General features: G+C 36.9%; 1 protein-coding gene across 1 annotated transcript in view; it reads right to left on the bottom strand.

Moving 5' to 3' along the window:
- The window catches only part of LOC115211745 (glycerophosphodiester phosphodiesterase domain-containing protein 5), a 226,142-nt gene that overhangs the window by 206,943 nt on the left and 1,102 nt on the right, over positions 1-18,097 (bottom strand). The gene's annotated exons all lie outside the window — the stretch shown is intronic.

Consider the following 18,097-nt stretch of genomic DNA (forward strand, 5'->3'; position numbering starts at 1 on the left):
CCATTTTACTAATGGGAACTTTACATTAAGAACAAACATTAAACCCACAACCATAAAACAAAGAAAAAAAATTAGGTTTAAATTTGAAACTACCATTCCCTAATTGTCTTACAGGACACTAGCATAATGAATACATGTGTTAATAAAGCATCGAGTGTAGCAATTTATCTGATGATAGTGAATTCAATATATATGCAAGTCAAACAATATATACACTAGTTCAATTAGACCGGGCAAGTGATATCACAAATACTGAAATAACTGCCAGGCGGATATTGCTGGTATGGACAATGAATGAGAACAATCTCTCACCACGGATTTAATAAAAGCTTCATTTAAAAATTCCAAGAATTTTACTGAATACAACAGGTACTTGAAGAAGGCCAAACAGCACAATAACCTGCTGATGGCTTGCAAACCGGTGCCAGTCCACGGACCACCGCTTTGTGTAGCACTGCTCTAGTGATAATAAATGCATAAAACATAAGATCATATATTTGTAAGAACTTGTTTCATTTCTATTTGTAACCTGGAGCAGCACCTGACCTTACCAGTTCTTGTCAAGCCATCCAACCCATATCAGCATGGAAAAGAGACATTAAATGAGGACGACAGCTTAAGAATCAGTGACTGAAACAAAGAGATTTGATTTGTAAAGTTGTGTTTATTTGTTTTTTTTTTCCTTCAGCTTCAAATAAATATTTATCTGTTTCACTGCTTTATTGTATTGATGTTTGTCTTATGTTTTTCTTTTTCTTTTTGTAGTTTCTTAACCACAGAGATATGCTTGCACCAATAATAGTATGACTTGATCTCTCACTGGGTAGTCAGCAGTCTAAAGTAGTTAACCCTTTCGTTACTGTATTTATTTTGAGATGCTCTGTGTTTCTTCCAATTATTTTAAATATAAGAAAGAATTTAGTAAAATAACATTGTTATCATTGAGCTAGTGTTAGGAACATAAATTGTGACTAAGATTTGGTGGAAATTTTGAATTCAAAACTTATGGAAACAAGACATTTATACTAAAGAGCCAGAGCCGGTTTCAGCCGGGTTGGTAACAAAAGGGTTAAATCATTTAAACAGATTTAACCAAATAAAGAGATCGTCTGTAAATGAAGTATTTTAATCCTTTAGCATTTAAACCGGCCATATCCAGCCAAAAGTATTCTGCTTGTTTTATGGTCGAACTGGCCAGATCTGGTCTCTCACACCAACCCTACAATATTGTTTTAAAAATTAACAGCTACCTCATCAAAATCTCATAGCTACAAGATAATGCATGATTAATTCAAAACAATTACTCTTTTTCTCTTTTACTCTTTTACTTGTTTCAGTCATTTGACTGCGGCCATGCTGGAGCACCGCCTTTAGTCGAGCAAATCGACCCTGGGACTTATTCTTTTGTAAGCCCAGTACTTATTCTATCGGTCTCTTTTGCCGAACCGCTAAGTGACGGGGATGTAAACATACCAGCATCGGTTGTCAAGCAATGCTAGAGGGACAAACACAGACACACAAACATATACACACACATACATACATATATATACTTATATACGACAGGCTTCTTTCAGTTTCCATCAACCAAATCCACTCACAAGGCTTTGGTCGGCCCGAGGCTATAGCAGAAGACACTTGCCCAAGATGCCACGCAGTGGGACTGAACCCGGAACCATGTGGTTGGTTAGCAAAAGGATTAATTTTGGCAGAATAATGCGAATACTAAAGGGTTAATATTCAAGCAAAAGTTATAGTTGTTTGAATCACAGCCAATGAAACTTATACTTATTTTACCAGTCCCAAGAGGATAAAGAGCAATGTCAATGCCTTAGAATTTTAATATGAATGGAAAGGGACAGAACTAAATATTGTTAGACATTTAGTCTATGCTCTATATTTATACCACTCAACTGCCCCTCATCAGTAAAAAATATAATAATGTCCTTAAAACATCGCAATGAGCATCATAGAAATATAGTAAAAAAAATTAAATAACAAGCATAAGAGTGAAAAAGAGGAAGCTGTTGAGAAATGTGGTACTTAGATTTCCTTTAAATATTAGAAAACTGAAGTGTTACGAAGCTCATAATGAGTTGTTGTTAATGTTGACTGAGAAGGGTATTCATTGATAACTTCCCTCTCCTCAAGCTAACATGGACAGAGTGGGAGGACGGCAGAAAGAAACAGTCTTGTCCAATGTTCACACACCATTATATATGATATTTTCTTTCAATTTTATTCTCACTTCATATAGAAACCAATTATGGTGAATAGTCAACTTGTACAAACACATTTACAGTGTTTATTCTATTTAGATGATACCAGAGAGTGTAAAGAACTAATTTAGCTGTTGGGAGTTGAATTAGTCAGACCAACTTCAAGAGATGTTAAATTTGTTTTTCTTTGATTTCTTTACTAACATAAAGTATCATTGGATTGATTTCATGCCCGAGCTTCAAATTTATAGGAGGAACATCATACGCTGGGATATTCATGTCTTTCTTAAACACATTAGTAAGTTAAGCTAAAAGTTCTCCAACTAAATTGAAACTTAATGTAATCATTTTAGCAATTAAATATAGGGATTTCTTTTTATCTCAGCATAACACTAATTTCTGAAAGGATGAGGGCATAATTTATTAGATTAATGAAAATATATATTTCAATTACTTTATCAAACCATCCATGAGAGGTGAAAAGCAAAATTAATCCTTGGTTCATTTGAATCCAGAATGTAAAAAGATAAAAGTAAATATGGTTAAGCTATTTCTACTATTTTGCCTAATTCCCAGCCCTAATTTTTTTTTTTTTTTACTCAGATACAAAACATATATTTATTGAATAAACACGATGTTATGATATTTATGCTTTTCCAGAAAGATTATTAGTAAAAGTAAAGTGAAATAGGAGAAAAAACTACTAGTTTTAAATCTCTGATTGAGATCTATATAGTAACAGTATTGAATAGTAAAGTTTATTTGCCAACATAACATGGCAGTCCTGAATAGGACTATGTTACTACTTTTGAACCCCAGGAAAATACCTTTTCAAGCCAGTTTATCGACACATGATCAGTGTCCAAGACATACTGTAAGTAAGGGGCCTACTACTCCCTTCTAGTCATTGGCAGTACCAGCAGACCAATGGTTTCTGGATAATTTCCCTTAATTGGAAAACTTTACCAAAATGAAATAACTTCAATCAAAATCAGAATTCACTTGCAGTCTAGCTTCCTTGCTATTTACTCCTAGTCTTATGGAACTCAAAGTATTGCTTGAATTCATTATTGAAACGGATAATTTTTTCAGGCATCAACAATCATGAATTTCCATACCGAGATCTGAACATTCACAACTTTCCTTTCGAAACAAATACCAGTGGGTTCCTGTTACCTTTTGTTAGTTTATTTACAATTAACACTGCTAGTTGCCTGCTCTCTTGAGCGTACCCCTCAAGCATAAGGCTATGTAATGATTAAGCAGAGGGATTGACCCACAAGACATGAACGTGTGTCCACACCCTAGTGGACCCAAACAACACATATCTAGGAGCCAGCTCCCTTCCAGGTCATATTTACCTAGCCAGAGGATTAGCTTCTGCTATTTGGTCCATTAACTGAAGCTCTTGGTAGGTACTATAACCTCAGCCCAGAGCAAACTTGGGAGAAGTGGTAATTGATTTATAACAATTCTTTTACTTGTTTCAGTCATTTGGCTGTGGCCATGCTGGAGCACCGCCTTTAGTCGAATCAAATCAACCCCCAGAACTTATTCTTTGTAAGCCTGTTACTTATTCTATCGGTTTCTTTTGCCAAACCGCTAAGTTACGGGGACCTAAACACACCAGCATTGGTTGTCAAGTGATGTTGGGGGAGACAAGCACAGATGCACAACATACACACACACACACACACACACACACATATATATATACGATGGGCTTCTTTCAGTTTCCATCTACAACATTGGAAAAAAAAACTGCCAGTACGCCACATCAGACAGTTTGAGAAGCACTAGTCCAGAGTATTAAGGACATGAAACTCAGAGTTGTGATTTGTAAAGTTTCAGTTTCAAATACATACCACATTCACACTCACACACACATAAATGTATGTATGCATATAGCTGAACTCCTGGTATGGAGCCTCACAACCAGATTCAGTTTGTCTTGCCCAGGACTATACTTAAACATCTGCTTTCAAAGTATGATTTAATCCAAAGAAGAAATTGATCTAAAGTGTAAAATAAAAAAAGCGAAAAAACTTCTCAAAATTCTTTTTCGTAACATAATCAAACTTATAAAGGACCATTAGCATTCTCTGCCCATGGTGCCCCACAGTATAATCAGATTGATGAAATAGATGTTCTCCCTACTTACTAGCTCCACAAACATGCTTGACTGAAGAGGTGTAATAAGACCAAAACAAGTTCAAAATTGACACCATACTTACCAAAGATCATATTCAATCCCCACTGCATATCTTTGCTAAATTTTTAGCCAATTTAAATTTCAATTCTCTCCTTTGTTCTTTTGCAATGAATTCTAATTAATGTTGAAGACTTTTCTCCTTCTTATGCATATAATTTCAAATGATTAAAATTTTCTTTTTGGCTCACTAAATTATATTAACCTGCACTTAACTATTTTAAACATTAATTAAGCTAGTGTTGACATATCTAATGCAAGAGCATCAAGTAGCTAATTAAAAATAAATACGTAGTGAGGAAAAACGAATATTAGTCATCGACTGATGTTCAAGGTTCCATTTCTGTTATCTTTCATTCCATTCAAATGCACAGACACTGTCAAAAATTATCTGTATACATGTGTGCCATTTACATTTAATGCATGCATGTGTGTGTGTGTGTGTGTGTGTGTGTAATTGAGGATTTAATGTTTTTTTTTTCTTTTTTATTATTGTAATTCTCTAAGTCTACAAACACTACTTGTTCACTGAGCAACGTAACTGACGTCACAGATAATATATGTGAGCCACATTAAGCCTATGTAAAATACATCGTTCTACCAATAAATTGCTTCCAATGTGAATTCTGATCATCTTCTTTCTCTTCCTTTTCCTTTTCTAAATGTAACCATTCTGTCACTAATTACAATGTACTGCTACAAAAAGTATATTTCCATATATACAATCCTTAAGCCTGTAACCTATTACATTGGAAGATCGTAAAAGTTATTTCATGTATGGCTTAAAGAAATCTCATTCTAATGGAAATATGACCCCCCTATCCCCACCCCCACCAATGTATTTACTTTCCCTCATCTCTCCCTGTCACTTTTACTGTGTTATTTCACTGACCTCAAAATTAGCTACTTGCACTGCCTTTCCTTTTCTTCCTTCCCAAGACTACAACGCCAAAGGAAATCACTTCCAGTCCAAGTGTTCTTTTTAGGTTTTGACAGGTAGCATTTAAGTTTAGCAATGATTTTTCTAAAATTGGCACAAGAGGACAATGGAATTGCAGAAGGTGATGAAACTGTATGACATTAGTAATATAAGCAATTAATCAATTTTTACCAGGGTATCATCATTTTAAGGCTGATAAAATATGTACTAATTGAACACTGGGGTTGATGTAATTGACTTAACTACTCCTGGGTAAGAGTATAAAATCAGCACCCTTCTGCCAAGCTATGTCTAGCCGGTGTGGCAGAGAAGGCTCATCAAACTAGTATGGTCTCAAGCTCAAATTCATGGCCACCACATTAGACTGTGGTTGGTGGAGAGAACATGCTGAGGTCCTCGTCTTGAAGTGGACTGAATATGAGCAATCAAATCCAATCCAAACCTAAGTCAAGTCTTGGACACTTATTTCTTTATTGCCCACAAGGGGCTAAACATAGAGGGGACAAACAAGGACAGACAAAGGGATTAAGTCAATTACATCAACCCCAGTGCATAACTGGTACTTAATCCCTGAAAGGATGAAAGGCAAAGTCAACCTTGGCGGAATTTGAACTCAAAACGTAATGGCAGACGAAATACCTATTTCTTTACTACCCACAAGGGGTTAAACACAGAGAGGACAAACAAGAACAGACAAAGGGATTAAGTCAATTACATCGACCCTAGTGCGTAACTGGTACTTATTTAATCGACCCCGAAAGGATGAAAGGCAAAGTCGATCTCGGCGGAATTTGAACTCAGAACGTAAAGGCAGATGAAATACCACTAAGCATTTTGCTGGCATGCTAATGTTTCTGCCAGCTCGCCGCCTTACTGCAAGTCTTGGACACTTGCAATAACATTTGCAATAATCTCCTTTAACTACCCTGAGCAGCAAACTACATTTTGAGTACTTATTCTCTTGAATGTAGATTTTTTACACTTTATTGCTAATGTTTATTTTTTTTTCACAATACACATAGTCTTTGGATTTTCATCAACAAAAAATTTTTTTATATTTTTCAAACGAGATAAAAGTCTTCAAAAAAAAAAAGGAATCTAAACTCAATACATTAAACATCATCATTAAATGTCTATCATTTCATGCTTGCATGAGTCAGATGGAATTTTGTTGAGGCAGATCTACAGCCGGATGCCTTTCCTGTCACCAACCTTCACCTGTTTCCAAGTAAGGTAATTTTTTCTGTGGCCAGACATGTTTTCCCATGGAAGACTGGAAACAAACAACATCGTATATACTGGGATCAATTTGGTCGACTAAGAATTCTTCAAACCAGTGCCCCAGCATGGCCACAGTCTAATGACCAAAACAAGTAAAAAATAAAAGAGTATAAAAGCATTTTTATTTGTGTGTGTGCATGTGCGTGTGTGTATGTGTGTGTGAGTGTGTGAAAGAGAGAGAGAAGAGTAGCTTGCGGCCTACCCATCGTTTTGGATAATTACTATTTCCAAGGTTCTGCTAGTTATGAAACATATGTAGCCTGGATTTTATCGACTCTATTCCCTAATTTTTGGATATATATATATATATATATATATATATATATATATATATATATATATATATATATATATAGAGAGAGAGAGAGAGAGAGAGAGTAGTTGTATACTGTCAACTTAATGTGACAGTCCCATGAAGGGAATCACACCACTGCTATTTAGCCCTAGGAAGCATCAACACTTCCTGTCGGCCTTGACACATTTAGGCTTAGCTGGGTGGGGGTGCTTGTCTCCCCCTTGTAAACATAAGGACACAGGAAATGTGTCAAGGCTGACAGGAAGCGTTGATGCTTCCTAGGGCTAAATAGCAGTGGTGTGATTCCCTTCATAGAACTGTCACATTAAGTTGACAGTATACAACTACTCTATCGTACCACTACTGCTTATATCTCTCTGAGATATTTAGAAATGTAATATTTATATATATATATATATATATATATAAGAGGAGGAGACCCCCTTTAGTCATGAATGACCATGGGATTGCACCTAGAAAGTTACCCAGCCAGGCACAAGTCTGGGCAAAGTTGTTTTTATAGAAGACCAGCAGTCGCCCATGCATACCAGCCTCCCTTCTCCACACCACTGATGTTATCCAAGGGAAAGGTAAAGGCCGATACAACTTGGCACTAGTGATGTCGCAACTCATTTCTACAGATGAGTTAACTGGAGCAACATGAAATAAAGTGTCTTGCTCAAGAACACAACACACAGCCTGGTCCAGGAATCAAACTCACAACTTCAGGATCGTAAGCTCAATGTGCCTCCACACACACACACATACATATATATATTATAAAGCAGTTGCAAATCTCCAAATCATAATCCAGTTTCTGATTAAGAAAAATAGTTTGTTTTTTTCTCCTTTTTGCAGATTCTGAATTTCTGAAAACTAAGCAAAAATTTAAAGAAATCTAAGTATTAAAAATAAAAGGAAGGAAAAAAAATCAGGAAAATTAATTGAGAGGTCGTGATTAAAAATTTTCACGCTTAACAAGTTAGGGGCAAATCTTCAAGGTTCCATTCGTTCAAACGTACCCGCACTGAAAAAATTTTGTGTGAACCACTGACGTTTATGGCTTGTGTGAGTGATTTGTTTAGAATTTAAGGAGGGGACCTGTATTCTGTAAGTCAACAAACACTTGTTCATTGCATAACATTGCTGACATCACAGCTAATATATGTGGCCCATACTATGTTTATGAAATATAGCATTGCTCTACCGATATATTGCTGCCAGTGTAAATTCTAATATTACATTTGTTTTCCTTTCATAATTCTTTTTTTTTCTTTCTCGTTTATACTTCTAAACATAACCATTCTGTCAATAGTTACTACAGAAGTATATGCCATATACACAGTCTTAAAATTTATGCCTCTCATTTCATTGGGAAGAGGCTCATAAAAGTGAATCCTTGTGTAGCTTGGTTTGAAGATATTCTTCTTTTATAGGATATAAAATTCCACTCTAATTGATGCACTTACTTTACCTCAGCTCTTCCTGTCATTTTTACTGTGTCATCTTCTTGACCTTGAAAGTAACAATTTGCACTGTCTTTCCTTTCCTTTCTTTTAACCACTACAACCTACAGGCACTTTCTGTTGAAGTGTTTTTCTCAGTTTTTTAAACACTGATTGCTTACATTAACAGGAAGCACCGTTAGTGTTATAAGCAGTGAATTTATTTCCATTAGGTGCAAGAATAGCTGTGTAGTTAAGAAGTTTGCTTCCTGCCCACATGGCTTCAGGTTCAGTTCCACTGCATGGCACTACTATAGCCCTGGGCCAACTAAAGCCTTGCAAGTGGATCTTGTACACATAAACTGAAAAAGGACCACTAAGAGAGAGAGAGAGAGAGAGAATGAATGTGTGTGTGTGATCATCATCATCATCATCATTTTAATGTCTACTTTTCCATGAATTGGACGGAGTTAAATACGACAGATTTTCTATGGTGAGATGCTGTTCCTGTCACCAACCCTCATCATTTTTCAAGCAAGGAAATATTACCTCATTGTCAGACATGCTTTTGCAGAATATTGGAAACTAGCTGAAAAGCCACCTGATAGGGCAGCTTTTAAGCTAGCTCCTGTGGAGGGCTCTTCATTGGGCCTTGGCCCAAAAATGACACTTCATGCACTGAGTACATATTAAAGGCGCAGGAGTGGCTGTGTGGTAAGTAGCTTGCTTACCAACCACATTATTCCAGGTTCAGTCCCACTACATGGCACCTTGGGCAAATGTCTTCTACTATAGCCTCGGGCTGACCAAAGCCTTGTGAATGGATTTGGTAGACAGAAACTGAAAGAAGCCCATCATATATATATATATATATATATATATATATGTATGTGTGTGTATATGTTTGTGTGTCTGTGTTTGTCCCCCCAACATTGCTTGACAACCGATGCTGGTGTGTTTACGCCCCCGTAACTTAGCGGTTTGGCAAAAGAGATCAAAAGAATAAGTACTAGGCTTACAAGAATAAGTCCTGGGGTTGATTTGCTTGACTAAAGGCATGGCCACAGTCAAATGACTGAAACAAGTAAAAGAGTAAAAGAGTTGACCAATATTTTTCAAGCAATGTACAATTTTCATCAAAACAGTGATATAATTTGTCAACTTGGAACTTATTGAAAAGCTGCATGATAAACAACATGGATCTTTTCAATCTCAATATTTTTTGTTTTCCCATTCAGGGGTCAGTACAATTTTATTTTTATCTAACCTTTCTCTCTCTCTCTCTCTCTCTCTCTCTCTCTCTCTCTCTCTCTCTCTCTCTCTCTCTCTCTCTCTCTCTCTCTGTTGATTGTTTTCAACTATCACCATCACCAGTACCACCACCATTGCCGCCACAACTGCCATACGCACACCAATCAGACTTCTGATGTCACCACCATCAATACTTTTGACTTTGCCGCCTTCCCCTCCACCACTATCACCACAGTCTTTCACATCGCTTACTATCACATCATCCCTGACCATCTCGGCTATCACCACCACCATCGCCTCTGCCTCTATCACAACTACAGCTCATACTATTACTATCACCCCATTACCATCACAACAGTCAATCTACTACTGCCCTCACCGTCTCTAAGCCTACTATTACTCTCACCCCAACATGAGAAATAGTAGAAGTGTCATTGACTAGTGAGAGGGTGGGAAAGTGTGACACACTGACACACAGAAATTCGTTTTGGCATTTATTATTATAGATGAATGACACAGCCTCTTTGACAGTAACACTCATCTACCATTTACAACTATTACACTAAGACAAGGAGACCCACACATGACAGACTTCTTTCAGTTTCCATTTACCAAATCTACTCACAAGGCTTTGTTTGGCCTGAAGCTTGAATAGAAGACACTTGCTCAAGATGCCATGCAGTGGGACTGAAGCCAGAACAAAACTTACCACACAGCCACACCTGCAGCTGTCATCATCACATTCGTCATCATTTAACGTCCACTTTCCATGCTGGCATGGTTTGGACGGTTTTAACTGAGGGCTGGCAAGCCATAAGGCTGCACCAGGCTCCAATCTGATCTGGAAAAGTTTCCTCAACTGGATGCCCTTCCTAATGCCAACCACCCTGAGAGTGTAGTGGTGCTTTATATGTGCCAGTCAGGCAGTACTGGCATCGGCCACGCTTGAATGGTGCATTTTATGTGCCACTGGCACGGGAGCCAGTCAGGTGGCACTGTCATCAGCCACAACAATGACTTCACTTGTATACATGGAAAAGTGGATGTTAAACTATGATGATGATGTATATGTGTGTCTGTTATGTATATGTGTGAGTGACATCTTATGATAATTGTGAATGAGTGTCACTGTAAAAGAAACAATATCATTCATTTCCAGTATTCTACAAAAACATATCTGGCCATGTGAAAATATTACCTTGCTTGGAAACAGGTGGGGGTTAGTGACAGGAAGGGCATTTGGCTGCAAGAAATCTCCCTCAAACTCTGTTCAAACCATGCAAGCATGGAGAAAATAGATGTTAAAATGATGAAGCTGGAGAATCAAAGTTGAGTTGTGATGCCCTTCATTGTTAATGCATTTTATAACTACTGCAACTTCTAAGCATAGATTTTTACCTGAGCACCATCTGAGCATGATCGTTGCCAGAGTAGCTAACAGGTTTCTGTGCCGGTGGCATGTAAAAAGCACCATTCGAGCGTGATCATTACCAGCGTCACCACACTGGCACGTGAAAAAAACATTTGAGCAAGGTCGTTGCCAGTGCCGCTGGACTGGCTCCTGTGCAGTGGTACGTAAAAAACACCACTTAAGCATGGCCATTGCCAGTACCGCCTGACTGGCCCTCGTGCCAGTGGCACGTAAAAGCAACCACTACACTCTCGGAGTGGTTGGCATTAGGAAGGGCATCCAGCTGTAGAAACTCTGCCAGATCAAGATTAGAGCTTGGTGCAGCCATCTAATTCACCAGTCCTCAGTCAAATCGTCCAACCCATGCTAGCATGGAAAGCAGACGTTAAACGATGATGATGATGATGATGATGATGATGATGATGACTGTTCTATAACTTTTATTATCAGCCTTTTTCGTTTCTAAGCAACAGAAATACAGATTCTGAGAAAAAAAAATTTATTTATTTCTTTTAAGCAATAAAAGAGCTATTAGTCTTTGAAGATGAAGAGGGTAGTCAAGAATATATTTTTTTGCAAATTCTGAAACTCTGATGTTCAAAAACAAAAAATTTGAAAATTATTTTCCTTGCAAAAAGTATAATAAAAAAGGCAGAAAGGAGACCACATTTTTTGGAGGATCAAGGTCATTTTTCCTGCTAATGAATGCAAAGATTAGTAAAGATATTAAAAAAAAATTTATTCTATTCACTGCTCTATATAGTTATTAGATTTAAAAAATATCCATTTGCATGTTGTTGTTACTATTATAATGAGGAAGGCGATGAGCTGGCAGAATCGTTAGCATGCTGAGCAAAATGTTTAGCAGTATTTCTCCTGTTGCTATGTTCTGAGTTCCATGGAGGTCAACTTTCCCTTTTACCCTTTCAAGGTTAATAAAATAAATACCAGTACTGGGGCCAATGTAATTATTCCCTCTCCTGAAATTGCTTGCATTGTACCAAAATTTGAAACAACAACAACAACAACAACAACAACAGCAGCAGCAGCAGCAGCAACCACCACCACCACCACCACAATGCTTAGTGGAATTTCTTACAGCTCTTTATGTTCTGGGTTCAAATTCTGCTGTAATCAATTTTGCTTTTTATGTTTTGGGGTGGGGGTCAATAAAATCAATAACAGTTGAGCACTGGGGTCCATGTTATTGACTAATCCCCTCCCGCCAAATTTCAGACCTGGTGGCTATAGAAGAAAGAATCATTTACTTCTCAGAGCACTTGGTATTGTTTGCTCTGGTTGATTCTGTGAGAGTAAACAACAGCCTGTTGTCAGAGGTCTCATAGGGTCTCTTTCTGCATATTATAAGCTTTGATAATTGATTGTTAATTACTGCAGAAGAGGACGACGATGTCGTCGTCGCCACCGCCACCACCACCACCTGCTTTCACTGCGCTACCAGGCACAGCTCTGTATGCCTTGGGTATGTGTTGTGGTTTGTTGTGATGTTCTTATTTTTACTGTATTGAAAGCATTTTACATAGGATGCGTGCATAGTGTTGTTGTTGTTGTTATTGTTGTATTATTATTTTTACTATTATTGTTATTGTTGCTGTTATTATTATTATTATTATTACTATTATTGTTATTATTATTATTACTATTATTTTTATTATTGTTATTATCATTATTATTTCTATTATTGTTATTATTATTATTATTACTATTATTGTTGTTATTATTATTATTATTATTATTGTTATTATTATTATTATTATTATTACTATTATTGTTATTGTTGTCATTATTATTATTAATATTATTATTATTGTTAGTGTTGCTGTTGTTATTATTATTATTATTATTATTATTATCATTATTATTATTATTATCATTATTATTATTATCATTATTATTATTACTATTATTGTTATTGTTGTTATTATTATTATTAGTATTATTGTTACTTGTCATCATTATTATTATTAAAGCAGCAAGCTGGCAGAATCATTAGCATGTTGGGCAAATTGCTTAGTGGCATTTCTTCTGGCTCTATACATTCTGAGTTCAAATGCTGCTGAGGTTGTTTTCTGCTTTTCATCCTCTTGGAGTCAATAAAATATGTATTGACGGAATCAATTTAATCCACTTCTTCTCTTCAAAATTGCTGGCCTTGAGCCAAAATGAGAAAAAATATTATCATTTTTTGTATGCATATTTTGGTTCATTTGTTTAATGAACATGAATATCAACTATTGGAAAGATTCCCATTTCTGGAATATAAGTTAATAAATTCATTTGATTTATTCATATTTTATTTGCATGTTCACATCTGTTTGCATTGTGAGGTGTGTGTATGAGTGCATGCGTACCTGTGTTAATCAATAAACCGCCTCATTCATCAGCGTCATTAGCTATTCACCAGTTAATATCAAACAATCAATGAGTTCAAATATTAAGTTAAATAAAACCAGTATTAGTGATAGTTCATTATTCTCATCATCATCACCATGAACAAATGGATGGAAAAAAAATGCATTTGATCACCGCTAAAAGCTCCATAATTATACTTCTAATAGTATATAAAAAAAAAATTTCTGATTTGATTTTCTGTTTTTTTTTTTTGTCACTGTTATCTCATCATCATGACTGCCACCACCACCATAACTATTTTACATTTGTTTTTCATACATTGATGTGTTGAATGAATCACCAAGATCCAAGTCAGTTTTATTCAGAGCTACTTCTCTCTTGGACAAGTCAAAGGACCATCTCTTGCTTGTACATCTCATTTTTAACGTAGTTTCTATGGATAGACACCCTTATTAACACCTTCCACTTTCCAAAGTGTACTGTTTGCATTATATCATGGCACTAGCACTAGAGAGTTTCTCAAATTTTGTGAGTAGAGTAGAAAGAAATTGCTGAAAATACCCTTATTTTTTTGTTTTTTTTTATACGGTCCAGACATTTGTTTCATGCAGCAATCTAGAATTTGCTAAAAACTTATTACAAAAACCATTTTTCTAGTCTTTCTTTTCTTTTATTTAGCAAAATAGGCGTAGGAGTGGCTGTGTGGTAAGTAGCTTGCTTACGAACCACATGGTTCCGGGTTGTCCCACTGCGTGGCACCTTGGGCAAGTGTCTTCTACTATAGCCTCGAGCCAACCAAAGCCTTGTGAGTGGATTTGGTAGACGGAAACTGAAAGAAGCCTGTCGTATATATGTGTGTGTGCATATGTTTGTGTGTCTGTATTTGTCCCCCCAACATCTCTGGTGTGTTTACGTCCCCATAACTTAGCGGTTCAGCAAAAGAGACCAATAGAAATAAGTGCTAGGCTTACAAAGAATAAGTCCTGGGGTTGATTTGCTCGACTAAAGGAGGTGCTCCAGTATGGTCACAGTCAAATAACTGAAACAAGTAAAAGAGTAAAACGTTTTTCAAAAACACATAGTTTATTGTCTCAGTTGTGTTACCTGGTCAAATTGTCTAACCCATGCCAGCATGGATAACGGACATTAAATGATGATGATGATTAAAATTGACTACAATATGAATGGAAATATTGGACAATTTAGCACCTAATGCTGTTCAGCTCTTACAAGCAAACTACATTATTGTGAATGACAAATTGCATGTCTGGGGTAATAAACTTGTCATTGCAACAGTCCCAAAGGTATAATTGGTGATGTTATGTGGAGATGCTCAAAATGTAAAAAAGACAAATTTAGTGTGAAGCAACACATTTCTTGAAAAATCTATATTGACGACGTCTGTCATATTTCAAATAGTATTAGACTTTGTATGTGAAGTCCCAGTGACTAGCTTTATGCTACTTCCTGAATGGTATTAGGATTAAAGCAGTAATTCAATGGTACCAATACTATTGTGATATTTGTTAACAGAGCAGGAAAAAAAAACTATAAAACAGGATGTAACACAGTGGGCCCAGCCTTGAAACTGATGAAAGCTTAATGTTCAAATGCAAAAATCATGTTAGAGTTATCAAACAATTTGGAGTCATTGAATTTCATAACACACACGCACGCACACACACACACACACACACATGCACACACACACACATTCTGCAAAGGTGTATGCATGGCTTTATGGTAAAGGAGCCTCGCTTCCCAATCACATAGTTTTAGGTTCAGTCCCACTGTATGGTACCTTAAGCAAGTGTCTTCTACTGTAGCCTCAGGCCAACTGAAGCCTTGTTAGGGATTCTGGTTGAAGGAAACTGAAAGAAGCCCGATATGTATATGTATATATTTATATACATATCAATGTGTTTGTGTCTATGATTGTTTCCCATCACCACTTAACAATTGGCATTGGTTTTTTTTACGCCCCTGTAACCTAGCAGTTCAGCAAAAGACATTAACGGAATAAGTTCCAGATTTAAAAAAGAAAGTACCGAGGGCAATTCGTTTGACTACAGCCTTTCAAGGAGGTGTTATAGCATGGCCGCAGTCCAATGACTGAAACAAATAAAAGATATACTTAGTTGCGCTACAGTGACCTCAGTAGCAATGAACAAGCGCAGGAGTGGCTGTGGGGTAAGTAGCTTGCTTACCAACCACATGGTTCCGGGTTCAGTCCCACTGCGTGGCACCATGGACAAGTGTCTTCTACTTTTGCTTCGGGCCGACCAAAGCCTTCTGAGAGGATTTGGTAGACGGAAACTGAAAAAAGCCCGTTTATATATATATGTTTATATATATATATAATATATATATATATATATATATATATATATATATATATATATATATGTTTATATATATATATATATATATATATATATATATATATATATATGTTTATATATATATATAATATATATATATATATGTATATATATGTGTGTGTATGTGTGAGTGTGTGTGTTCATCCCCAACATCGCTTGAAACCGATGCTGGTGTGTTTGTGTCCCCGTAACTTAGCGGTTCGGCAAAAGAGACCGATAGAATAAGTACTAGGATTACAAAGAATAAGTCTTGGGGTCGATTTGCTCGACTAAAGGCGGTGCTCCAGCATGGCCGCAGTCAAATGACTGAAACAAGTAAAAGAGAGTATCAGCCCATCTTTACTGACACGTAATGAAGCTATAATCATCAGGACATTTTTGGTTATGGCCAAAAAACTATATAAATTATAAGTAAAATTAATCGCCAATCAAAGTGGCTGTTCCATGGTATTACTAGTTTAACTCCAGGCAGATCTTCCGCCAGCTGGTTATCGGTGCAGTCCTGCACATTGTACATATATGTTACTAGCAGGGGAGCGAACCCCAACCATCCTGCAACAAACAACATGATCGCGGAACTGACTCAGTCTATGCTAACTTGGGTAGTGTATACACCAATAAAGTCCGTGTATACACTACCCAAGCGTCCCCCCCCCCACTAACTTTGTTTCCTTGTAACTTTCAGATAATATGGATATTTTTTAATGATATTTTCAACAAGTACCTCCAAGAACGTGTAAATTATGAGTATAACAATTTAACGTGAAAAACAAAAGCAAAACGAAAGTGGTGGGCGCAAGTTTTTTTTAAGTTCAAGTTTCATTTTGCTGATCTGTGTGTGTGTGTGTGGGGGGCGCTCTCGCCAATTTTGGCCCTTCACAATAAATTCCAATATAATCTTAATCTACACCATCTGAAGCGTATTTGTAAAAAAATTCCATTAAAAAATATCCATTTTTCTGAAAGTTATGAGGAAACAAAATATCGGTGTGGTACACGTGTAGGTGTGTCCAAACTTGAATCTCAAATAGATGGATCAAGTATAAATCAGGATCAACTGGTGATATGAACTGGGTACCTGTGGACGGGCTGGCAGAAACATTAGCACGCCGGGGCGAAATGCTTTGTGGTATTTCGTCCGCCGGTGCGTTCTGAGTTCAAATTCCGCCGAGGTCGACTTTGCCTTTCATCCTTTCGGGGTCGATTAAATAAGTACCAGTTACATACTGAGATCGATATCATCGACTTAATCCGTTTGTCTGTCCTTGTTTGTCCCCTCTGTGTTTAGCCCCTTGTGGGTAGTAAAGAAATAGGTACCTGTGGACGAGGCGTACAGAGAAGCTTACAACACGACAAGCGATAAAGCTATAGCTAATTATAATATTGTCTAAGACCACATTATTGATCTCCGTCCTTGGTATTTTTGTAGTTCTTGTACAGTATAGGTATGTTCTGGATTTATTTATATATTATTTTTCCGATCAGAACATTAATAGCAGAATCGTCAGAGCGCCTCTGACAGTATTTATAAAACGTTCCGAGTTCAAATCATGCTTTCATCCTTTCCGGGTTGGTCTCAATTGATACCTTCCCCTCAAAATTCTTGTCCTTGAAAAAAAAAAACTACTACTACTACTGTTGTTGTTGTTGTTCTTCTTCTTCTTCTTGAAAGCGACGAATTGGCAGAAACGTTAGCACGCGGGCGTAATGCTTAGCAGTATTTCGTCTGCCGCTGCGTTCTGAGTTCAAATTCCGCCAAGGTTGACTTTTGCCTTTCATCCTTTCGGGGTCAATTAAATAAGTACCAGTTACGCACTGAAGCCGATTAATCGACTTAATCCATTTGTCTGTCATTGTTTGTCCCCTCTGTGTCTAGCCCTTTGTGGGCAGTAAAGAAATAAGAATCGTTAGCACGCCGGGCAAAATTCTGCCGAGGTCAACTTTGCCTTTCATCCTTTCGGGGTCGATAAATTAAGTAACAATGAAACACAGGGATCGATGTAATCGACTAGTCCCCTACTCCCAAATTTCAGGCCTTGTGCCTATAATAGAAAAGCTTATTATTATGGTGGCGAGTTGGCAGAATTGCTAGCGTGTCAGATAAAATGCTTAGCGGCATTTTTACGTCCTGAGTTCAAATTCAGCTGAAGTCGACTTTGCTTTCCAGAATTCTTTCGGGATCGATAAATTAAGTACCAGTGAAGCACTGGGATCGATGTAAGTGACTGGTCCCTCCCGAAAAATGTACCAAAATCAAAATTATTTCATTAGGAAGACGTCTTTTTGTAAACA

The sequence above is a fragment of the Octopus sinensis genome, linkage group LG5, assembly GCF_006345805.1.
Source record: "Octopus sinensis linkage group LG5, ASM634580v1, whole genome shotgun sequence".
Taxonomy (NCBI): Eukaryota; Metazoa; Mollusca; class Cephalopoda; order Octopoda; family Octopodidae; genus Octopus; species Octopus sinensis.